The 24474-nt window shown below is 47.7% G+C and overlaps 1 long non-coding RNA gene across 1 annotated transcript in view; it reads right to left on the bottom strand.

The window, feature by feature from the left end:
- Positions 1-1935: 1935 nt before the first annotated feature.
- LOC131383759 (uncharacterized) overlaps positions 1936-24474 on the bottom strand; it is a 29400-nt gene continuing 6861 nt past the window's right edge. Inside the window, exon 4 of the long non-coding RNA XR_009214000.1 lies at positions 1936-3355. This is a non-coding gene — a long non-coding RNA (uncharacterized LOC131383759). The remainder of the gene's footprint in view (positions 3356-24474) is intronic.

Genomic DNA, 24474 nt, shown 5'->3' on the forward strand with positions numbered 1-24474 from the left:
ACTGATTAATGACTACAGGGATGCATCCCCTGTCCCAGGCCTTCAGCATCCAGGGTGGGAACCATGACCCAAGCTTGGTCAGGAAGCTTATCTGTGCTTATGACTCCTGATTTCCCATCTCACCCACTGTTCATTCTCTGCCCAACTCTCACCTGCTCCAAGCCCAGGCCGCTTCCTCCACTGCAGCCCCCACCAGACTCTGGTAATGCAGTTTCCTTTCCCTGCCTCTCAAGCCAATGGGAGGCAAGAGAGTCTCCCTGTGGCTACTTGCAGGTGCTCAACACCCTTGTGGGCTCCCTTGTCTCACACCTTAGACCTTTCATTCATTTATATTCCAAATCCCCACCGCACATACTGTCTATTTCCAACTGAGATGGCCTGGTCCAGACCACACTCTTCATCCCAAATTCTAGATGCACCTGGGCAAGTCACTTACACTTCATTTTATCCCCCCATTTGAGAAAATAGGGATTATGCTGTTGCCCTTTCAATGCTGCCATGAGAGAGAAATCGGATCACGGATAAACAGTGGCTAGGCTTGCATTATAGCCTCACGGTGGATTTGCAATACAGGTGAGTTCTCTGGGCCTATCTTGCTATTGCTAGCATCTAATGTGATGCTGGGAACACACCAAAGCATTAATAAATATTTGTAGATTGAAAAGCCCTCTGGTAGATTTTCTTCCTTTGACCTTTTGATTATTTTCCCTCTTGACATAACAGAATAAGATACCTAGTACCATGGTGACAATCTCTATAGAAATCCATAGCTTGCTCTCAGCACACCCGCAGATGCCAGTGGGAGGCTGGCATAGATTTGGACCAATAGAGAGGAGGCATGGTTAGCCTTGTCCTGGTTACAAAGAACAAGTTTTTTTTTTTTTTTTTCCCCTTTCAAATGGACCTTCCTGTCCCCAATTCAGCATCAACTAGCTCTCTCATAATGTGGGTTAATTTTCCATCAGCTCCTAGAAAGAGTATATTTCCAGACTCTCTGGGGACAGACAGAGGAGTTTCAAACAGGCTAAAGCAAGCTTCGATGGAGAATATTTGGAGCCTGCCGTGGCGTCAGGCTGCTCCAAACGCATTTCTGCCAGAGGGTGGGAATGTGTTTGCTTGGAACAGGTAATCCTTTCGGATACTCTCATCCGAGGTTTGAAAAAGATTTGTGTTGCTACCAGAAACCCCTGTTGTGTGGCCTTTTCTTTGTTAGGCTTGCCCTCTTAAAGGCTGGGGATGCATTGGCTTGGGAGTAGAGGTCCTTTACTGAAGCCAAACAGGGTGTCTGCCTCTTTAAGAGAGACCTTGAGGAGGGACAGTCAGAGAATCACAGAGATGAAAGCCAGATGGCCACTAAATAGGATGGCAGCGAGTGAGGAGAGGACGGCCAGCTGGGCTGTCTGCTTTATCACCTTGCAGTGGAGAAGACTTTGGCCTGTGGCTGCAGGTGGAAAATTTGGGGGTAGGGATGGCACCCTGAGCCAGGGCCCTCTGAATGGTCCAACTGGCCCCACCTTCTGCCCAAACCGGAACACAGAGTTCTAGACCCAGGAGACAGAGAAAGTCTGGGCCATGGAGTCAGAGAGGTGTGGGTTCAAATTCTAGCTGTGTCTCCCTGAACAGTGGTACAGTCTGTCCAACTTCCATTTCCTTGTCCATAAAATGGCATGGTGATCCCATCTCACAAATTCACTGTGAGGCAAGTACAAAGAATACGACTTGAGCACAGTGCATGGGCTAAAGCAGGTGCTCAGGAAATTTCAGTGTCCCTGTCTTCTGCAGAGCACTCTAATAACTATTTAACTAAGAGAGGGAGAAGGGGAACTTTTTTTTGAGAGTCTGGGATCCTGGCCATTTAAAAATGAAATCCCCAAATCCTGCTTAAATACCTTACTAAGAATGCAAGTATATGACTCAGGGCTAGTATCAGATACCTGTAACAGAAAACCCAGATAACAGTGGCTTAAACAACAAAAGAGTTTACTTTCTTTTCTCTCATATAAAATAAATCCTGATGCAAATAGTCAAAGGCTAGAATGATGGTTCCCCAGTTATCCCTTCCAAGAAGACAAGGCTCTTTCTATCTTTGTGCTCTGCTACCCTTAGAGAGTGGCTTCCTCTGTCAAGGTCACTGCATGGTCATAAAACGCTGCTGCAGCTCCAGCCATTATGTCCACATTCCCAGAACCAAGAAGGGGCAAGAAGTGAAACATGAGGCACCTCTCAGATGAGTCAGCACTTTTGAAAATCTTTACCGGCAGCTTCTCCCAGTGACTTCAACTTACATCTTATTGGGTACCCTCTATGGAAAGAGGGGCTGGGAAATTTATGGGCCAGGTGGATGCTCCCAATAATAATAGGGGTTCTGTTAGTAGAGGGCAATGGCAGAATGTCACCTCTGTCATAGCCAACATGCAGCTTCTTCAACTTGCCTGGAAAGGTTTCCTGGGCATATTTCCCTAGGAACAATAAAGTATCTTGGGTTTTCTGCCTTCTCCGTCGTCAGTCCTCACTCAGTGGACCAGCTGTTTGTGGAAAGGGCCACGGGTGAGAGTAAGGTCAGAACCCTGCGGCACACAGCTGGTCTCAAAGGCAGAGCTGCAGGAAGGTCCTGGCCACGCCTCTGACTGGCTGGGTATTCCTGGGCGAGTTACTTAACTGCACACCTCAGGATTCATGGATACCCTTAAGGATCAGTGAGATACATGAACACTCAGCAAAATATCCTGCAAGGGCCAGAGTTCAATAGGTTGTCAGCTGAGGTGAGTCCCCATCTTTTTCAACCTCCCATGGCCCACCTACCACCTCAATGTTAGTAAAGCAACATCGGTTTTCATCCAACTTCAGATGATACATAGATTTTATGAATCAGGAAAGTTCAGAATCAGAAGCTCAGATGGATTACATGTGGGTACCAGGCTGAGAACCTACCTGGTGCACTCTAAAACCCAAAGGATAACCACTAAAATCTAAAATACTTTGCACTGTCTCATATCTGCCTATGTTACTGGCTGTACTAGTTATCCATTGCTGTGTCACAAATTACCCCAAAACTTAGTGGCTTAAAAGCCAGCACAGTTTATCATCTCACTGTTTCTCTGGGTTGAGAATCTGGGTGTGGCTTAGCTGGGTCCTCAGGCTCAAGGTCCCTTACAAGGCTGCAAGCAGGCTCTCCGTGGGGCTGTGACCATCTCAAGGCTGAAATGGGGTTGGATCTGCTTCCCAGCTCACTCACATGGTGGCTGGCAGGATCCAGTTCCTCACTGGCTGCTGGCTGGAGGCTCCTCAGTGCCATGAGGCATGGGCCTGTCCATAGGGCAGCTCACAGCGTGGCAGCTTGCTTCATCAGAGTGAGCTAGTGAGAACGGAAGAGAGAGAATGTGAGCAAGATGGAAGTCTTTTATAAGCAAACCTCAGAAGGGGTATCCTTCACTATTTTATTCTGTTCATCAGAAGCAAGTCACTGGGTCCAGACCAAACTCAAGGGAGGGGATTCCACATGGGCATGAACATCAGAAGAAGGGATCACTCGGGGCAGGGAGGTGCCAGTTGGCTTTTGGAAGTGCCAAGCGAGGTCCTGTCTCATCCACCCACCTCCACTCCCAGGCTCCAGACATGGGGCCTGTTCCCTTCCATGAGCAAGCCCAACTCCTCCTCCCGTGGGGCCTTTGCTTGTGTAGTTCTGTTTTCCTGGTGACTCTTCCCTCTCTCCCTTCATAGTTCTACTCATTTTCAAAGTTCATCCCCAACCTCATTTTTTCCAAGAAGACTTTCCCTGCTTCTCAGAAGCAGGACACCCTGCTTGTGAGTCACAGGAAGGAGGGGTGCCTGAAGCCCTACTCAGTACTGGGTAGCCCCAAAAGGTTGCCTTCAAGCAGAAGCCTGGGCCCTGACTGCTCAACTCTCGTTCCTTGTATGGTTTACTGTGTTTGGACCTTCAGCTGTAGTTGTCATCCTCAACCAGACAGACTTTGGATCTAGTTCACGGATTCTTGGCATGTCATGCTGCACTGCGCCGGCAGTCAGAATGGAGGAAAGAGATGGACCTTATTTCAGACCAGGCCCCAGCTCTGAATATGTGTGTGTTTGGGGCATGTTGTTTTGTATCATCTGAGTTCAGCTCTGCGCTTGTAGAAGGTGTAATTTTCAGTCCATAAACTCAGGTGTGGGGTAGATAGAAATATCTCTGTCATAACTGAGTTCAGTTCCCATTTTGAGCCTCCACTCAGCCTAGGTAAGTAACAAATCTCAGCTGATCTGCCCCTCCTTTTCCCGGAGACTGCATTTCTGCGTGGTATACAAAGGTGATAGAAGGATGGCCACCTGCTCTCCCATGCCACCTGTCCCTGGCATTTGTCATTCTGGGTCATGGGTCAATGCAGGTCACCATGGAGCTGTCCCTTGTTCCTGTCTGCAACCTGTCTCCGGTCAGGTGACTCTGTGCTTCTGTGACATTCTGGGGCTCACAGGCATCACTGTTTTATCTCTTGTTTCTCATAGGATCCATGAGGCATGTAAGCCCCCAGCCTCCTCGACGTACTATGTGGCCACTTCCTTTGGCCCTTCCCTCATCCCTAGGCACCCCCTTTTCCTTTCTGCTGTGAGATTCCATGGGCCATGCCTCTAGGGACTTTGTCTTTGCCCTGACACCTGGCCGAGAGAGCAGAGCACAAAGGTCAGTTTCTCGGGGACACTGACAGTCTCAGCACTCCCGCTGTGACAACCTTTCCACATCAGCCTGGGAATGTTCTCTTGGTCCACAGGCCCCCGGGGAGAGCCTTTGCTCATGATGCCCTCCTCCAGCATTTTTTGGCTAAGCCATGATTTGTTTCCAGTCTCCTGAGAAACTCATCTTGAAAGCTGAAAAGCCAAGGAAGACTCATTTTCCTCTCCCTTCTGCTGTCACAGGGAACAGCCTCAACTGACGTAAAGCAGGGAAGGCCAAGGCAGGAAAATAAAAAGCCAGAGGAAACCACAGACCCTCTCAACACTATCTGCCCCTCACACCCATCCAATATGCATTTATTCTTGCCATGGGTCAGTCACTGTTCTGGGTGCTAAGGACAAAAACAGTAAAACACTCAGCACCAAGGCTGGGTGCACTGGTTCATCCCAGCATTTTGGGAGGCCGAGGTGTGTGGATCACCTGAAGCCAGGAGTTCGGGACCAGCCTGGCCAACATGGTAAAATCCCGTCTCTATAAAAAGTACAAAAATTAGCTTGGTGTGATGGCGCATGCCTGTAGTCCCAGCTACTTGTGAGGCTGAGGCAGGAGAATTGCTTGAACCCAGGAGGCAGAGGTTGCAGTGAGCCGAGATCGCACCACTGCACTCCACCCTGGGCGATACAGTGAGACTCCATCTCAAAATAAATAAATAAATAAATATAAATAAATAAAATAAAGACTTAGCACCAGTCCTCAGCAGTTGCAGCCTAAAGAGGAAAAGTGGGGGTCAGGCTTGTAAACCGATTGACAGGCATAGTGTGATAAGAGATGGCCAGAGGAGGCACTCCGTGCAGGCTGACCCTCTGGGAGCCCAGGACTGAGCTTGAAGGATGGACTGGAGTTACAGAATCAAGGAAAGGGGAGTTCAGCAGAGACAGGAGTACGTCCGAAGGTGGGGGGTAGGAAGACAGCCTCTGAACGGCCAGTGGTGTGGGTGTGTCTGTTTGAAGGGAACACAGGTTGTGTCTCCAGGAATGGCTGCAGATAAGGTTGGAGAGAAGTGGGTAGGAATCAGGTAACAAGATGTCTTGGATGTCAGGCTGAGGCATTTGGATTTTATCTTCAGGAAATGTAGACTCATGGGAGAAGTTTTAAGCGTGTGGTGATGTGGTAGGCTTTGTGTTTAGAAAGTGTTTTCTTCCTGGGCCAGGGTAGAGGACGGGCTGGAGATAGGGTATTAGTGACGAGCCCGGGACAGCCATACCGGCAAGGCAAGGTGAAGCTTGCACTGGGAAGATGGATGGGACGTGCAGGGGATAAATTCACAGATTGGAGGGTAGGGCTGGCAAGACTGGATATCTGAGGGGATGTGGGTATCCAGGGCAACTCCAGGCCCTCTAATGGTGCCATTCGCCAAGTTGACAGGACGGACACCCGAGGAGATAGAGGTTGAGGTTCAGATGGAGTGGCTCAAGCCTGTAATCTCCACACTTTGGGAGGCTGAGATAGGAGAATTGTTTGATCCCAGGAGTTTGAGACCAGCCTGGACAAAATTACTTCTAACCATCTATATAACTAATTTTTAAAAAAAAATTAGCCAGGCATGGTGGCACACCCCTGTGGTCGCGGCTACTTGGAAGGATCGCCTGAGCCCGGGAGGTCGAGGTTGCTGTGAGCCCTGATTGCACCATTGCACTCCAGGCTGGGTGCCTGAGTGACAGAGCGAAACCGTGTCTGGGAAAAAAAAAAAAAAAAAAAGGGCTGGGGAGGAGGAGAGGGTTGGTTTAGTCTGAAGTCCAGGAAGGAGTCAGGATCCTGTGGATAAGAAACCTCTCAGTGCTGCAGTTCTGACCTTAGCAGAAGGTTCTGGAGTAGAAAAGCCCAGATTGGAAGTACACACAAGAGGCAGCTGTGGAAGTCTAGTACTTTGCAATAGTTGCCATGGATGGTGGTCAATTAGGATGTTTTCAACAGAGAGGAAAAAAAAGTGCAGCTGACAGTGACCCAAATAAATAAGGCATTAAGACTCGCTGAAGAGAGTTCCAGGGCTGGAGTCAGCACCTCGCTAACCCATCAGAGGACCCACGTTCTTTCTTTCTGCTCTGCCATCCTTAGCTGCGGGCTTTCGGTATCCTTGCTAGCAAGATGGGTGGTGTGTTCTAAATTTCAATATTTCTGTGAAATAGACCCGTGTTCCCTGAAGCATTACATTTTTCTGGGTCCTACCAGGGTATTAGCTTTGACAGTTGAGTGGACTTTTATCTGTAATCCCGATGCAGACACAGTGTGGTGCCTTGCAGTCTTTTCGTAGGACTGTAAAGCATTTGGGAGTCAGCAGGGATATGTGGAAAGAGTACGCTGGGGCCGCATACACCTGCATTTGAATCTAGCCTTTCTGTGAATATTCAGGAGGTCGCGTCCTCTTTCTGTCCCTTGCAGTATCTCTGAAAAGGAGAGTTAGGGACCGTGGGTGTCCAGAAGATGATTTTGTCAAGTGTCTGGCTCAGGCCAGCAGTAGCTCTCTCCTTTATTTTGTTACCACCCTTTCCCTCCATCTCATCTCACTCCTCATGAGGGTATAGTTTAAAGAATAACCCCAGGAGAGGGCTAAGTTCAGTCTCGTGAAGTGAACTCCTAATGGGGAATTTCAGGTAGCTGCTGGTGGGGAGAGACATTTGAGGTGGCTAAGGTAGGGAAAATATGGGCTACTTGGCCACTGCTTTTAAAGCAGTGTTTAAAACTCTGCTCTGTTCATGCAGAGCTCCCCAGTGAATCGAGTTTGCAATTGGGAAGCAACAGAGTGATTTTTTTTTTTTTTTTGAGACGGACTTTCACTCTTGTTGCCCAGGCTGGAGTGCAATGGCATGATCTCGGCCCACCACAATGTCTGTCTCCCAGATTCAAGCCGTTCTCCTGCCTCAGCCTCCTGAGTAGCTGGGATTACAGGCACCCACTACCAAATGCGGCTAATTTTTGTATTTTTAGTAGAGACGGGGTTTCTCCATATTGGTCAGGCTGGTCTCAAACTCCTGACCTCAGGTGATCTGCCCGCCTTGGCCTCCCAAAGTGCTGGGATTACAGACGTGAGCCACTGTGCCCGGCCACAACAGAATGATCTTTTTAGAGAAAGTGATAGACAACAACCTACGTCATCTTTGGGGTCAAGCTATCAGAAATAGAGCATCCCTTGCCCTCAGATGTCTCTGTGCTTAGCCTGGCAAAGCTGTGAGTAAGTGTGGAGCTCATTACAGGAGCAGGAGACACTCTCCTGCTCTGCCCTCAGTCAGGCCGCCTGGTGTGCTGATGAGTCACCACCGCCTGCCCTGGCCCCCTGCCTACCAGGAGGCCGCTACCTCGGGACATTTTTATTTTCCTTTGTGGGGAAAGAGTCTGACCTCTGTGCTCTGTGTCTCTATCCGTTTTCTGCCTGCCCCAGACAGAGGCAAAGCTTCTCTGCAAAGCCCTCCTTTTTTCAGGGAAACTGCGGGGGGTGAGGGGGCAAAAGAGGGGAATTTGAGCAGGTCTCAGGCATGCAGAAGCACAGATAATGTGGAAGTAGAAGCCTTTCGGGATTCGCAAGATGCTCAACTAGGCACCATCCATCACTGCCAAAAGCGGCTGTTATGCAAAGTAGCTTAATTGGCCTACAGGTTGGTTGTGTTTTAAACCCACGGATTGTACCAAGGCAAAGGAAATGAAAATATTTGACAGATTCTGGGTGGGGCTGTGTGGTTTACACAAACATAGAAGAAAAACATCTGGGGCTAGAATGGGCCTCAAATGACGAATGGTCAGATATATAGTATATACAATACACAAACACATATATAATATACATGTGCTTTGTGTGTGTGTGTGTGTGTGTGTGTGTGTGTGTGTGTGTGTGTATGAGCTGAGAGGAAGCAGGCAGACATGCAAACATCAGCAGCTTTTGGATATCTATATCTATATATAGATATAGATACATGGATATCCACTATATGTATCTGTAAATACAATGTAATATGTTCAAAATACAATACCATGGAAGGCCCCAGACAGAGGCTGGAGACTGAGCCATCACCCTGGGATTGAAGACAACGTGACAGTTCATTCTCCAGAGTTACCTCACACCTGGATAAGTCACAGCCGGCCATGGAGGTCATCCAGTGAGTTGTGTCACACAGGGAAGATATTCATTCATCCATTTCTTCGTGGAGTCTGCAGTTGTTGTTTTGAGTGTCAGTTTAGCAATCAGAGGCCTGGCTTTGAATGGCTTCCCCAGGAATCTGGGCAACCTTGGGTAACTTATCTAACTTCCTTGGGTCTCGTTTTCCTAGTCTAGAAATTGGTGTCTATTTCTTGGTCTGGAGAGGATAAAATGAGGTCATAGAGGTGCCTGGCATATAACAGAACGTGGTTCATAGTCATATATAATACATTATCATGTATTACTTTTTTGACACACTTTGGTTGAGCACATATTTTGTGCCAAGTCTTGTGCTGAACACAAAGGATATAGACTTGTTTGATTCATTCATTTCACAGATATTTGCTGAGCACCTACTACATGCTTGACAGACACTGTGCTAGGCTCCCAGGCTGGCAAGGGAGACAGACATTCAAAAAACTACAAATAAGTAGTATAGGCAATTCCTCCCTCGCTGACTGCCAAAGCTTCGAAGAGTTCCAGTCCAGCAGGCTCATCGCAGTTATTATCGGCCCCTTCTACAGATGAGAAAACTGAGGCTCAGAAAGGTGGAGAGACTTCCCCAAGTCTCCCACAGCTAGTGAGGGGCTGAGCCTCAGTTGTAGCCCAGACCAGCCTAATTCCAAGGACCGTGTCCTTTCTTGACAATGCATATCTACCAGGGTGTATTTCTCAAGCTTTGAGATAAAGACATCAGGCAAGAAAGGGGCAAGAAAATGCACAAATACCAGAGGTATTCCTTTTCCCAAGTCTCCAATGTGGGAAGAATATAATTCTGGGACTACTGAGGAGGGGGTTTGAGTACGCAGCAAGGGGTGATGTAGATGTATGCATGTATGCGTGTCTCTGTGTGTGTGTGTGTCTGCACCCATTTCTGTGAGTGTGTAAATGTGTGTGTATCTGCGCCTGTCTGTGTATTTGCATGACTACACATGGAAGAGAGGCAGGTGTGTTTGCCTGACTGTGTGTCTGTGTGTGTGTTTGTGTATGTGTATCTGTGAGTCTGCACATGTGTCTTTGGGGATGTGTGGATGTTTTGTGTGTTTCTATACACATGTGCCTTTTGATATGTCTTTCAGTGTGTCTATCTGTCTGCATGTCTCTCTGTGCCTGTGAGTGTGTGTAGGTGTGTCTGCGAAGGTCTATGTGGGTGTGCCTCTGTGGGTGTGTGGCATGACTTGTCCCCTTTTCTGTCCTCAGTTGTTTCGGGGGAGCTGGTCTAGCTTGTCCTTCAGAACAACGGGAACTGACGACGTCAGTGGCTCGGGCTTTGTCTCCCAGCCTGCCATCCTGTCAGAGGAAATGAAATGTACTTGGCACAGTCTGCACCTTATGATGTCATTCTGGCTGTGACCTGCACATTCCGCTCTCCTAGGTATTTGTCTTTTGATTGCTTAACGAATACCTGCCAAAGATCAAGAGAACACGAGTGTGGGTTTTTTTTTTTTATTTTTAAAAGAATCATAGCTGCGGCCGGGCGCAGTGGCTCACGCCTGTAATCCCAGCACTTTGGGAGGCCGAGGTGGGCGGATCATGAGGTCAGGAGCTCGAGACCACCCTGGCTAACATGGTGAATCCCCGTCTCTACTAAAAATACAAAAAAAAAAATCAGCCAGGCGTGGTGGCGGGCCCCTGTAGTCCCAGCTACTCGGGAGGCTGAGGCAGGAGAATGGTGTGACCCCGGGAGGCGGAGCCTGTGGTGAGCCGAGATCGAGCCACTGCATTCCAGCCTGGGTGACAGAGCAAGACTCTGTCTCAAAAAAAAAAAAAAAAAATCATAGCTGCATGGAAAGTTAGCTGTCCATTTTCTTTGCTGTGAACTTGGGAGCCATGGTAAAGAGACAGCTTTTGCTTTGCAGTGGTGAGAGCTCGGTTCAAGTCTCCAGTCTGCCCCTTCAAAAGCTGTGTGACCTTGGAGAGGACAGTTTAGCTCTCTGAGCCAAGATTCCTTACCTTATGAGAAGGTTCCTTGGAGGGACAAATATAACAATAGATGAAAACATTTTCAGAAATCCACAAAGTCCTTAAATCATAGGATGTCAAGGCATGGGGGCCCAGAGGGAGGACCCTGGGCTCAGATGTCAGGGAGATGTGGGTTTGGGCCCTGGCTTCTCCTTTCCTCAACATATGACACTGAGCAAGTTACGGGACCTCTCTGAGCCTCAGATTGTCCGTCTGTTAAATAGGACAGTATCATATATAAAGCACTAAGCCAATGTACTGGCCAATGTGAGGGCCCCTAAAACGGGAGCTGTTAACATTTTTAATACTACAAAGGGGCTGACGGCAATATTAATGTCTGCCCACTTTCACACTTGCAGTGAGTGTAGCAAATTAAACCTCTGCAAGTGCAGGTGTAATGAATGCATAGTGTGACAGCAGTGATTTACTATCTCTCGTTTTTACTATTTCAAGATGCAACCTCAGCAGAGTGTTCTTGGCATTACCACATTCTTGGCAAGCACCTTGCGTTTCATCTAGAACTCAGAGGCTGTTCTAGTTGCAGAGAGGAGCTGAGAACAAGGTGGCCTCTAGCCCAGAGTGGTCCAGGCCAGCTGGCTGGGTGGCAGACTTCCCCAGTACCTGTCCCCAGTCCCTCCAACTGGATCCTTTCTACATGATGTCTTCACCTTCAGCAAAACCTCAAATCCCTCTTGTCTTTGAAGATGCTCTTCCCTCTGCCCGGAATATCCTTGGCTGCCACTCGACCCTTCAGCCAGTCTGGGCTTGGCTCCAGGTTCCTGTGCCCAGGCTAAGGCAGATATCCCTGCTCTGTGTCCCCAGTGCACCCTGGATTCACCCCACCGTGCATGACGTCCAGGGCATTTGAACCATCTGCTTCTGTGCCTGGCTGCCTCCCAGAGGGTACCCTCCAGGAGGTCAGGGACAGGGTATCCAGCAGTCCTCGGTGGATGTTTGCAGAGCAAGCACATGGAGATCATTCACTTTCTGCCCCCACCCCCTCCAGCAATACCTTCACATATAAATATATTCAGTTCATCCGAACTAATTCTGACAACCATTTGGCTTAATAGAAGAGATTTCAGAGAGCTGTGCCTCCTCTGTGGCTGCTGATGTTGGTTTTGAAGCAGATGGGTCTGTCTCCCTGCATCTGCTTGTTTTCAACAATTGCACCATGCAGGCCAGAGGACAAAAGATTCCCAAGTCCTTGAGTAGCTTCAGCCTGAGTGTCAGGGCTAGCATGTGGGTTTGCCGTGACGGCAGTGGGCATCCATGTGGCTTGACGGCCTCCGTTTTGGAGAGTGGTTGGCAACTCAGGTTCTGGGATTGGACTGCCTGAATTGCAAGCCTCAGTTCTGCCACTTGCTAGCCATATGATGTGGGTGAGGTATTGAGCCTCTTTGTGCCTCAGTCTACTCATCTGTAAAGTGGGGATGTGTAATAGTACCTACTTGCCCTGCTGGTTTTTGTTGGAATTAAATGAGATCAGTTGCTGGTGTAGAAAGAATATTTCATGAAGTTTCGCTGGTGTTACTATTGTGCTGCATTTGTCCCCAATGGTAGTATCAGACCAGGACCTCCACTCTGACTGTAACAAAGACTGAGCATCTGGCTAGACACCCTGCCTCCATCCTGCCAGAGCTGGTTTCCCAGGGCTAGATGTTGGAATTACTCTACAATTTCAGATGGATCTTTTTATGATCATGTAAGCACCCTCAAGGAGAGATAGATAGTCCCTCTGTGTCTGAGAAGGGTTCTTGCCTTTCTCTCACTTAATAGAAACCTGGCACACCTAGTTGGCAGTCTACTTGGCACTTTGCTTACCTCATGGTATAGTACAGGGGTCAACAAATGACAGCCCTAGGGCCAAATCTGGCCCCTTGCCTGTTTTGTTAAATAAAGTCTTATTAGAACACAGTTCACTTATGTGTCATCTCTGGCTGCTTTAGCAATAAAATGGCAGTGTGGAGTCGCTATGACAGAGACCACAGAGCTTGAAAAGCCTAAAGTATTTTCCATCTGGCTCTTTATAGAAAAAGTTTGCCAACCCCTTGTGTAAAAGTAAAGGATTAAAGTTTTATTTCGTTGAGCGAGACAGAAACCTGAGCACCATTCCCACCTCTCTGCTCTCCCTCAGCCCTGACGCTGGTTGGCCACCAGATTACTTTGCCTCATTCTATCTCATGCAACTAATCTCCCATCGCGTCCTCAAATGCCACTGCTCAGTTCAGCCCTGTCCCGACTCCCATTGACTAGCACATGTCAGGACTGCCACCGTCCTGTCCCAACTCCCATTGACTAGCACATGTCAGGACCGCCACCATCCTGTAAGGTGTCTGTGGGTGAATGAGACAAAGACATCCCTCTGGGTAGATGAAGCTCCATGTCACACACTGGTGTGCTGGGCAAAAACCCCGGAACCCTGTTGATCATGCCCAATGAATGATAGCCTTTGCAACCATTGGCCGGGTTTATTGATTACACTGTCTCCTAGCCTTGAGTTTCTCCCTGTCCAGGCGGCCATCCACCCTAGAGCTACAGTGATCTTCCTAACAGGCCATGTCCCTCTCATGCTCAAATTCCTTCATGCCCACTGCCCTCAGGAAAAGCCCATGATTTTGTGTGTGACATTCAAGGCCTATTGTGATCTGGTCTTTGCCAGTCTCATGTCTCACCACCTGCGCGGCCTCCACCACACCTAAGCACTGCTCTACAATGGGGGATCCCTAGACCCTAGGCCTCCATGCTAGCTCATACTTTAGGGATTGGCATATGCTTGTTCTTCGTGAATTATTCTGCCCTTCTTCTTCATCTGCCAAATTCCAAGTCATCCTTGAAGCCCCAACACAAGCATCTCCTCCCTGTGACACCCTTCCTGATTCTCTGGGAGGACTTGAGCACTCCTTCCAGGGTTCACTTCAGTCTCCACAAACCATGGCTCACAGCCCATAAATGGGTCAGAAAATTGGGGTCATGAATCTTGGCCAGCACCTTTTGAAAGATGAACTAGATGAGAAAATGCATGAGCACATCACTCTTTATTGTGTGGTTCTAGCATAGGATGAAGAACACTGGCACTGAAGCCAGACGGCCTGGGTTCCAGTCTGGCTCTATAGTTGTACGGTGGTGCAAAAGTAATGGCGGTTTTAGCCATTTTTAAAAAGTAACGGCAAAACCCGCCATTACTTTTGCACCAACCTAATATTAGCAATGACCTTGGTAAGTGACTTAATCTCTCTGTGTCTCAAGTTGCTCATCTGTAAAACAATGATAGTGACAGTACTTTCTTCATAGTTTCTCATGAAGATTAAGAGGATAATGTATATTACATTTATATATAAGCATATAATTTATATCATATATATGTGAATGTGTGAATATTTGTGTATGTATGTGTGTGTGCATATATATATATATCTATATATATATCTTACAAGACTACCTGTTTACTTAGGCAGTGCTATAACCATGTTAGCTAGTATGTATGCACACATGTGTGTGCGTGTGTGTGCATGTATGTACAGTGATGTGTGTGTGTGAGAGAGAGGAGAGAGAGAGGGGAGAGAGGGGAGAGAGAGAGCGGAGAGAGAGAAAGGGGAGAGAGAGAGAGGGGGGAGACAGAGACAGAGGAGAGAGAGAGGAGAGGGGGGAGACAGAGAGAGAGGGAACAGAGAGAGACTCTAGTTTATGATAAACATTATCTGAAAGCCTCTAGTCTGGCTGGAATATATTCTGACCCATATTAAAGCAATTATTTGAACATATATATTTTTTAAATTTGCTTTTCTCTCTCTTCCACTAGACAGGGAGCTCCTGGAAGGCAGCAAGTGTGTTTTATTTATCTCTGCATTCCAAGCACCCAGCAATATGCTTCGTAGATGTTTCTGGAATAAATGAGAAAATGAGTTCTAAATCCTGAAGCTGAAGGACCACGGGGTCTCCTCCCGCAACTGCAGGGGCCAGGATATTCCGTTCCCCGCCTCCCTCCCCTCCCCCCTCTCCTGTGAGACACACTCCAAGCTCGTATGGGATGCAGATGCCTTTCTCAGGATATCTGGTCTCCACAGTGAGAATACGTGATCACATCTCACTGCCAGGGAGAGGGAGGAAAGCACGAGGGACCCTCAAGCGAGAAATGGAGGCTCCAAACTGACTGGGAGGAAAATGGAAACTCCAGCTGACCTAAGAGATTGCTATAATGAGAGAAAACCAATTTAAATGCAAATAGCCTACGGTGTCGTTGGGGAAAGGCTCCTTGCTACAGAGAAAGGCTGGAAAAACAAACAACAGCCCTCGTCATGAGGCTGGTTCACCGTTGGACGGAAAGGTTGCTTTATCCGTTTAGGATTAAAGTCTAAACGAGTGACAAGAGTCACATGCGTCGCTGGCAACATTTCCCGGTGCTCCACGGTGCCCACTGAGAAATGGGTGTCCTCGAGGGGACCTGGCATTGGCCACCGCCATTTCCCGAGCCCCTAGCAGGTGGCAGGTGCTGTACAAGGCACAGAGAACAGAAGCTGTGCCATACACAGCTGCCTTGAAGGGCTCATTGCCTAGGAGGCCGTTAGACTCTGAAGTCGATTCTGGGCTGCAAAGAGAACTAACATTTTTATTGAACGTTTACTATGTGCCAAGCCGAGGACCGAAAGCTGTATGTGATGATGGCTCATCAAATTCTCACCGCAGCTCCATAAGGAAGAGCCTATTATTTTTCCAGTTTTAAGGATAAGGAAACTGACAATCTAGGAGAGTAAAAAACTTACCTACGGTTGCCGGGCTTTAGACCCAGGCCAAATGGCTCCGGGACGGTGACTGGTATCTCCCTGTGTGCTGGGAGGAGAGCAGCTGCAGAGAAGACCCTGGGATTGTGCTGCCTGACCCTGGGTTCTCTCTGGACACTGGGTGCCTGTCCAGAGACGTCCTCTGAAAAGCAGAGCTGCCCCAAATCAGGAAGCGCTGAGACAGGGTCTGCCACGGGCCTTGGCTTGGAGCAGCAGAAAAGAATACTGTTCAAGGAATCAGGACGTGTGAGTTGCTCTGCCGCTAACTGGCTGTGTGACCTTCACAATCACTTTCCCTCTCTGAGCCTCATTTGCCTATGTAAGATGAAGATTCTAAAATTATTTGGGGCTACGGAATTCTATTATCTTAGGACTCCAGCTACCCTTGAAAATAGCCATTGCCCAGTTGGTGCAGCACCTCCTTCCTGCCCTCCTTTCTGCCTCACCTCCTGCCTCCTACCCCGGCTGGCCCATATCTGTTGCAATGGAGCACTTTAATTTCCTCCTTTGGTTTCATAATTCAAGGACAGCACCATCTGCCACATTAAATCCACGCTCTCTGCTTGCCTCCTTCTCAAAACAAGGGCTGGATAAAGGCTTCATCCGGTTTATTTCATGGATGGAGCAAGAGCTGGCAAAACCAAATGGGGACAGCTTTGGCCTTGCAAGCTGTGTTCACCCCCTAATCTTCTGGTAGGGCCCCAGAGCTCGTTCTGTGGTCCCCACTGCCTGCCCCAGCTGAAACATGATGCTGCTGCTGATAGATGACATTTACAGAGGCCTTTCTGAGTCAGGCATTTTCTTAAGTGCTGTAGATTCATCTATTTACTTCCCACTACATCTCGGTGATGAAGGGGCTGACCATAATAGCCCCACTTTAGAGATGCAGAGACTGAGGCCTGGGAGGCTTCAGAAATTTGCCAAAGGCCCACACAGCCAGCCAACAACAGAGACTGAATGTGAACTGGCTGCGGAAATAAACACAGACACACAAAGATAGCCAGCCTGAAAGAAGCTGGACTTCACAGCCAAGCTCTCTGACTGCTGGTCTTTGAAAAGTTGAGGCTGGGCACAATGGCTCATGCCTGTAACTCCAGCACTTGGGGAGGCTGAGATGGGAGGATTGCTTCAGCCCAGGAGTTCAAGACCAGTCTGGGCAGCATAGAAAGACTCAGAGACCCTGTCTCTACAGATAATTTTTCTTTTTAAATTAGCCAGGCATGGTAGTGCACACCTGTAGTCCCAACTACTCAGGAGGCTGAGACAGGAAGATCACTTGAGCCCGGGAGGTTGAGGCTGCAGTGAGCTATGATTGCACCACTGTGCTCCAGCCTGGTCGATAGTGAGACCCTGTCTCAAAAAATAAAAAAGTAAAGTAAAAGAAAAGTTGAGGTCATATTTCTTTATTCAACATTCCTGCAACACTGAGCAGGAGCAGCCTGCTGTATGCCATGTGCCACTCTCCATGCAGGGGAGCCCCCCACGAGCAAGGCCCATGGGGCTCGCTCTCATAGGACCGATCTAGTCCACTAGACAGGCACCAAGTCAGCAACTGAACAAGCAGGCAGGATCATTTTCGGCTGTGATAAGGTGTCATGAGGGAAATACAGTGGGGGCCATGAGAGAAAGAAACGGGTGATGCTCAGGGCAGCCTTCCTGAACGGGAGGGTCTCTGGGCTGAGGGGATTGAGCCTTGCCGTAGGCTTTCCCGACCTTGGCACTCTGGACACGGTGGATCCCGTAACTCTTTGTTGGGGGATTGTCCTGTGCATTATAGGATGTTTAGCAGCATCCCTGGCCTTTACCCGCGAGATGCCAATAGTGTCCCATTTTCCCAGGGTGACAACCAAAAAATGCCCCCAGACATTGCCAAGTGTTCCCCTGGAGGGCAAAACCACTCCCAGTTGAGAACCCCTGGGTCACAAGACTGGCAAAGCAGGCAACATGGGATGAAGGAATAGCCAGGCAGGCTGCAAAGTTGCTCAAAGTGTTTGAGATCCAGGAAGAAGGCTGGTTTGGCTGGAGGGCAATGGGCCAGGGAAGGATGGCAGGATCATCATGGCCACCTGCTCTGTGAAACTCTCCAGAAAGTACTCAGCAACATTCATGGAGTCCCTTTGCTGTGCCAGGCATTGTACTAGCTGTGCCCAAGGACACAGCACATGCTCCAAGGTGATAATAGTCGGGGTGGGTGGATAAGACATAACAGCTGTCAGCCTGGTGCTATCCATGGTAACAGAATATTCTGGACCAAAAGCAAGCGAGAGGCACTCCAAGGGCAGTGGCCATGGTGAACAAGATGCTGGAGAAGGCAATGTCTGGGCCCCTTTTTGAAGAGGAGAGAGCAGGCAGCTGTGGCCTTCACCTTCCCAGCTCCTGCCCCTCCATTGCCCATATCAACTGCCTGTCCCCATGCCCAGCTGCACATGATTTTGGTGGAATTTCTAATCATGGTGCCCTGCTAGACTGGCCAAGGGGCTGGCATGAGACCCAAGCTTGGCCATCATATACTTTCTTCCTGGAATCAGGATATTGGCCAGAGAAACCCAAGGGCATCGAATGGCTAGAGTCAATTTTTCTAATGGAAGTGGAACAAAGCATGTTCTTTTGTTCTGGCATTATTTTTTGACTATCTCAACTCCCTAAGAAGCAATCGTTTCTCTCTCTTCCAAGGCCTATTTTTCAGCTTTTCCTTCCAAAGCCCTTTCAATACACCTCTATTTAATTCACCAGAGTGGGTTTCCAATGTTTGAAACCCCAATTAAAATAGAAACAGTATAATGTGAACAGGGTCAAGAGAGTGTAGGTCTCTGATTCACTGTGCTCATCACTTTATATTAAATAAGCTGTGCGTCCCTCTCTCTCCTAGTTACAAGCAGGGTGCTTTGCCAAGGCCTGACCGTATCTTTTTCTCTTCATATCCACAGTGCCCAGCTCAGGGTTGATTTCTCCTCTGCACCCGCCGTGGTTTGTAATTATGCATTTCTTTGTGGGATAATTTGTTTAATGTCATCTATTCTCACTATGTTGGAAGTCCCATGAAAATAGAATGCATGGAGCCCAATTTATTAGGATGAACAACTGTCCCAATTTGCCTGGGGTGGGGTGGGGCATTCCTGAGACATGACTTCCAGGGCTAAAATCAGGAAAGTCCAAGGCAAATTGGAGCAGTGCCCACCCTACCAGTGTCTGGCATATAGGAAGTCTTCAAGCACCAGTTGTCCCAGTCACTCAAGGAATATATGTTGAGATGAACGGAGGCAAACTGCAGCACAGCAGAAGGCGTATTCTTTCATGCAAAAACATTTCTTCATGCCTGCTGTGTGCCAGGTAACCAGCTTGTCAGAAGCAGAGGATTCAAGGAAGGAAATCCCAGCAGCCAGGGCTGCCATTGGATTGTAGGTTGAAATCGCACTGCATGAGGTCTTGAGCATCAGGCTAAGAAACCTGCATGCAGCACCCAGGTGAGGCAGGTCCCCTCTGATTTAGGAGAAGGGAGGAGATATGAAAACATAATAATTTAGGAATGATGCATTGGCAGCACCTCCCAGGGACTGTGATAAGGAAACCACTGCAGGAGGAATCCGCAGGGGCTACTGAAACAGGGGACAGAACCTGAAGTTAGCGAGTTATTTGGTTGTTTCTTTCCAAATTCTGCACTGGGCAGAGAGAGGGGTTTAGCAACTTCCTTTTTCATCTCAAGCACAGCCATCTGCTCAGTTCAACAAGCAGAAAATCCACCCCCAGGAAACGTGAATTTATTTGTGGGTATGTGATGGATCCTACGTCTTTCCTCCTTAGGAAGATTCAGCTACACAACCCATGCCACGGGGCCATCCTCTTGATAGGCTTCAACTCTGTTGCTCAGCAGGTGACAACACGTTCATGTGCAGCTGCTATCGACAGTGTTTTTGTCTGCCTGCCCCCAACCCAGTCTTATATTGAAAGTGAACCCCCAGGTGATGGTATTAGTAGGGAGGTCTTTGGGAGGTGATTAGGTCATGAGGGTGGAGCCCCATTGATAAGATTAGTGCCCTTAGAAAGAGACCCCTGAGAGCTGCCTGGCCTCTTCTGCCATGTGAGGGCACAGCAAGAAGGAGCTGTCTGTGAACCAGAAAGCGGACCCTCGTCAGATTCCGAACTGCCCGTGCCCGATCTTCAACTTCCAGCCTCCAAAACTGTGAGGAATAAATTTCTGTAGTTCATAAGCCACCCAGTCTATGGTATTCTGTTATGGCAGCCTGGATGGACCAAGACAGCAGCCAAATGAACTTTTGGATGGGGCCTCCCAGACTTTCAGGGCCTGGAGATCCTCCGAGAAGAACATCTCTCTAATTCAGCTCCCTCACTTCAAAGCAGGGAAAGAATCTTATTTGCATGATATAATAAGCAAGAAGCTGAGGCTGGGCTGCTCTCTCTTTAACTCTTCTCAATAAAGAACTGAATCATATAACAGGCAGCCCCTTGTCCCTGGGGAGTAGGGGAAAGTGAAAAGACAGGGAAACAAATAGATTGCATCGTGTGGTAAGAGAGTTTTTCTCCTGTGAAAATTCTCTTTCAATCCTTCTCATTACACCAAGAAGAAAATCTCACTTTGGTACTAATAGGTCTTTAACGCCTCCCTCAAAATTTAACACCTCTCCAAATCTCCCTTTCAAATGGGAACCAAACAGGCCTCAAGCCCAGAGTCTTCCGTAGGCAACCCTATTCCTCTAGAATTAAATATTCTAGAGTTTCATAATATCATTTTATTTTCGTGGTATATCTTTTTATGGATAGCTTCTATTTGTAGCAGGTGGGATTGGCTTTCCATCTATGGTAGTAAGTTTTCCTTTTGAAGAAATGTATTTTAAGTTTTAAATGGGAGACAAGTTGAGGAAAAATAATGAGGGAAAGACTAGACCACATGGTATGCAGTGATAGCAAAATTATCAGTGGACCTTAAACCATTGCAGTTTGAAAACAGGAGTGGAGGACAGAGGGATGGGGTGGTGACCCTGGGGCTGCTCACAAGAGCAGGCTCCGCACATGTTATTAAGCAAATGTCCAGCCTGAAATTTAAAAGGTGGCTCTTTAAATGAATTAGAGTCAGAGACACTGGAAAGTGCCAGGAAATTCTTCACGTGACCTTGAACAGACAGAAACCTCTGAGATGAGAGAGTGCAGATCTATTATTTGACTTGGCAAAGGACCCTTCTGGTGGATAGAGGTGTCCCTTCTCTAAAAAATGATGTGCAGTGCATTTCTGTATGTTTCCTGTGAATAACCACTGAGGCACCGTCAAGGGCAGTCATGGGGTAGAAGGGCAGCCACAGCAGCCACCACCCATCGAGACCCTGCTCAGCTCTGCCTGTGCTGCCAAAAGCCTCACCTCACCCTTTCAACAGCCCTGTCATGCTAATGCTAGTAACCTCTGATGCTTACGGAGCACACACTGTATGCCAACACCTCTTCAAAGCATTCATTCATTCATTTAATCCAAACAGTAACCCAAGGAGACCATCATTATTACTCCCACTTTACAGATCAGAAAACAGGTGGAAAGGGTAGGTCACAGCTGGTGGTCAGTGGTAGAGGCAGATTCAAGCCCAGACATTCTGGCTGCAGAGCCTACACTCTGGAGGGGAGTGACAGAGGAGGATGCACAACTACTAAATTGTAAAGTCAGAAAATCCATCCTCCCCAACGTGGCAATTCCCCAAAAGCAAGCTATTGCATTAATTCAACAAATGTTTGTTGAGCATCTACTATGTGGGAAAGACCCTTCTTTTTGTTCCAGTCATCTGCAGCTGGGGGCTCTAGGTCCATCCCTGCCCTCCCCCAGGCAGGAGAGTAACCCTGTGGACTTCTTGTTAGGGCCCTGGGGTCTCTGGGTGAATTTGATGCAGACTCAGCCATTAGCCTCGCTGGGCCACAAAATCAGGAAGCTTGGACCAGCGCTGTGGAACCTTGATTCCTGTCCCAGTTTTGTCATTTCCTGCCTCAGCCTCTTTGCAGCTCCCAGCCTCAATTGCCTCACCTCCAAAATGGAGGTCTTAATTACAAAGGTCTGGCTTCACTCACAGGGTTATTGTGAAAATCAAAAGAGATTGCTCAGGGCAAAGCCTCTGCAAACTAGAGCTCCAGGTGGTGGTTGTCTTCTGTCGATGTTGCTCTCTGGTGAGTTCTTTAAAAACAGAAATTACTGTTTGTTTCTAATTACAAAAGTTCAGGAGTTACAGAATAGCACACAGATTTTTAAACATGGTTTATTACCCCACTACTTGTTAATAATCTCTACTAACCTGTTGGTGTATTTCCTTCTGGATACATAAAGTTAAAGAGAGTTGAACCCTGAACGATAGGGAAGTTGGGGTGTTGACTCCCCTCACAGTTGAAAATCTGCATACAACTTTTGACTCCCCAAAAAACTACAAATAGCCTACTGTTGACTGCAAGCCTTACTGAGAACGAAAACAGTCCATTAACATATTTTGTATTTTACATGTATTGTATACTGTATTCTTACAATAAAGGAAGCTAGAGTAAAGAAAATGTTATTGAGAAAATCATAAGGAAGAGGAAGCATATTGACGTTCACTACGCAGAAGTGGCTCAGCATAAAGGTCTTCACCCTTGTTATCACCATCTTGAGTAGGCTGAGGAGGAGGAAAAGGAGTGGCTGGTCCTGCTCTCTCAGGGGTGGCAGAGGTGGAAGCAAAGTCACCTGTAAGTGGACCTGTACAACTCAAACCTGTGTTGTTTGAGGGTCAACTGTATAATGATTGCCTACTTAGAATCCGGTAGCTTTCCACAGCACTTGGAAGGAAGTCCAAACTCCTTATCAACACTTTACCTTGACTTTCAGTCTGCGCGATCCGGCCCTGCTTGCCTCTCCTACCTCTTCTCTCTCTCCTCACACATCATTTCTCTTTCTTTTTTCCCTCCTAATACACCAATGGCATTGACCCTCAAGGCTTTTGCCTCTTTGCCTGAAATGCTCTGGATTTCATGACTCTGGAAATCATGACTGGATTTTTTTTTTTTCAGCGTGCAAGTCATGGCCGAAATGTCACCTCCTTGGATAGTCCCTCCATCTTCACGCACACTAAACTAGTCCATCTTACATGCCTTTCTTCATGGCATTGTGTGCCATGCTCAGAAATTATCTTGTGTATTCTTAAGTCTATATATTTATTACCTGTCTTCCCCTAAACAACTTCCCACCCTGAGCTTGTTCCTCTCCATATTCCCAGTACCCAGAATGGTGCTTGGCGTACAGCACATCTTCATTACATAGTTAATAAGTGAATGAATTGGATTAATGTACTTGTGAGCTAGGATCGTACTATATTTAGTGTTTTTATAACTGATTTTTCCCTTACTATGATGTTACCACCTTGACTTCGAATGGAAGTGTAGCATTCCCTTGTACAGGTGGATCAAAATTTCTTTTCTTTCTTTCTTTTTTTTTTTTTTTTGAGACTGAATCTCACTCTATCGCCTAGGCCAGAGTGCGGTGACACAATCTCTGCTCGCTGCAACCTCCGCCTCCCAGGTTCAAGTGATTCTTGTGCCTCAGCCTCCTGAGTAGCTGGGATTACAAGCACACACCATCATGCCAGGCTAATTTTTGTATTTTTAGTAGAGACGGGGTTTCACCATGTTGGCCAGGCTGGTCTCGAATTCCTGACCTCAGATGATCTGCCTGCCTCAGCCTCCGAAAGTGCTGGGATTACAGCCATGAGCCACTGTGCCTGGCCTGGATCATAATTTTTAACTAAGCCCCCATTACTGACTAGGTGGGACATTTCTGATTCTTGTGTTTGTAAGTTAATACTACCTTCTACAGTGACCATCTTTGTCCATACACGCATTTTCTCATCTCTCCATGACCACTTCCCTTGGATTAATTCCTAGCAGTAATTAAAATTAAAATTGAGGGAACAAAGGGTTATATCATTTTAATCCTTTTCACATATATTACCATGGTCTGCAGAAAGGTTGTATCATCTCTGAGTTTGCTGTAATGACCCTTAGCTTGTGGGCTTCTTAGTGGAATGCTCTGAAGACCATGGAAATATCGTTGTCTCCTCTTACCCAGGAGAGTAAAGGTTGAGGCCCTCCAGCAAGACAGATCACGCCCTTACTCTGCAGAAACTTCCTCCCTTTCCAATAACAGGAACAACTCTTAGCTCTGCTGCTCAGGCCCAATGTGTGATACACAGGATTCCCCTAAGCAGTGATGTTCTGAAGCTAGAAGTCACTCCAGCCAGGCTGAGGAGCTTATCATTCTAGAAACTAATACCAGCCAGCCAGACTGTGCCAGCTCAACCTTCCTCCTTTTGCTCTCCAAAGCACACCTTGCCTTGGTCACCTGACCTCAGGTGACTAAGCTCAGCCCATATTTGGCCAAGCCATCTGGGCCTCTGCTCAACGTGCCTTTGCTTTGTGACCTTCTCCACATCAGTTTTCAAGGTCTAGCTTTACTCCCCACCTTCACTTCCACCTTCTGGAAAGCCCCTTTTCATGGTGCAGCTCTCAGGGATCCTCTCCCAGCCCAGAACTGCCCGTAACTCTGATTACCAGCCTCTCCATCAGCATTTGACCATCTAACCACTTTGTGTTGTTTATATACCTTCGTGCATGAGTAACTGTAAATTTTCAACTGAGTGTTTTTCTCTCTCTGGGAGCTCATGCATAGTGTGACAGTCAGAACTTTTGAGAGAATCAGGGCTGGGACTGAGCTCCAACTCTGCCACTCACTAGCTCTGTGCATTTGGGCAGCACAGTCAACTCTTCTGAGCCTCAGTTTCTTCATCTATAAAATGGGAGTTACTATAGCACGAATTTGAAAAGATTACTCCAAGAATTCAATGCATGCAAAGTACTTAGCA

The sequence above is a fragment of the Hylobates moloch genome, unplaced genomic scaffold (assembly GCF_009828535.3).
Source record: "Hylobates moloch isolate HMO894 unplaced genomic scaffold, HMol_V3 SCAFFOLD_6, whole genome shotgun sequence".
Lineage (NCBI taxonomy): Eukaryota > Metazoa > Chordata > Mammalia > Primates > Hylobatidae > Hylobates > Hylobates moloch.